Genomic DNA, 1,372 nt, shown 5'->3' with positions numbered 1-1,372 from the left:
CAGACACCTCACGGTTGATTGGAAAGAAGAAGTGTCTATGTTTGAGGAGGGGAACTTGCAGCTCTAGCTCTCCCCCTATCCCTCTAGCCCCTCTCCCTCCCCTGCCAGAAGCCCTGGCACCTGCCTTTCCACCACGCTTCTTATTAATCTTTCCTGTGCTGCAAAAGGTGTGTATGTGTCTAACTACTTCTGGGTTGTGTGATTTGTTTGCTTTTCATTGTGTGTAGTTGACTGTGGCTTGCTGATTATTGATTATTGATAACTATATGGTGTATGTTGTTCTTCTGTGATGTGCTCTGACTCTGAATGTGTCACTAAGTTCTCCTTCTTCTTCTTTTTCTGGGTTATGTATCTTTACTGTACTGTTCTGTGTTGTGTAGTGTACCTAAAATAATATATCTTCTTCTCTGACTCTGAGTTCTGTGTTATGTGTTAATCTCAGTCTGAATCTGTCTCACTTGTTCTGTGTTGTCTTTAGTTTGTATGTAAACTAACTATAATAAAATCAATAACTAATAACTATATATAATCTGACTTTTTCTTCTAAAAGAATTCTAAATTTAGCTAAGCTAAGCTAAACTAAGCTATATCCTATCCAATCCTTTCTAAAAGCAAAGAAGGAGCAGGTGACTGAGTGACTAGGAAGCCAGTCCAGTAGCCACAGTACCTTCCAGATGCTGTTGCTCAGGCAGAAACAGCTCACAAACGGGACAGAAAAGCCTGCAGACAGAGGCTTTTATGTTGTTTCTATGTCCCTCCCCCAGACACTGTGATTGGAAGGGGACTCAGGGGGAAATCACACTCACTGGCCAACTAGAGATGTCTGTCCTTCCCCCCTGCTCCCCCTCCCCTTTCTAAGTTTCTGTTTCCCCTCAAAGACTGTCTTATGAATCTCCAAATCTCCAAATCACTTCTGAATCAATCTGGAAATTTTTAAGCTTTGAGCGACTCAATTCTGATTCAGAGATTCAGCCTCCAAATTGGGCCAAATCTTCTCTGAATCGAATTGTGAATTGAAGCTTCACACAGCCCTACTGGCTAATATTCTTTAATATTAAGGACTGATTCTTCACTAGCAGTTTAATGCCAGTGTAAATTCATTACCTGTTTAAAACACAAGGCTTCACTGAATAAACAGTGAAAAAGAGAAACCAACTCAGTTCCTTTATTTTCTAGACTGAGGAATGTAGAGGATTTACAACATAAAAGGCACAGACCACTGTAGAGTCAAATACATGTCACAGGAATGGCTACTCCTGCAATAGTGGAGTGTGTTACAATGGAGATCTGCTGAAAACAGGAATAGGCTGCAATCGGACCTAGACAGGTTACAGGGGTGGGTGGATGAGAATAGGATGGGATTCAACACCGA

The sequence above is a fragment of the Gavialis gangeticus genome, unplaced genomic scaffold, assembly GCF_001723915.1.
Source record: "Gavialis gangeticus isolate Ggan-Ray unplaced genomic scaffold, GavGan_comp1, whole genome shotgun sequence".
In the NCBI taxonomy this organism is placed as follows: domain Eukaryota; kingdom Metazoa; phylum Chordata; order Crocodylia; family Gavialidae; genus Gavialis; species Gavialis gangeticus.
This window is presented reverse-complemented; position numbering follows the sequence as displayed.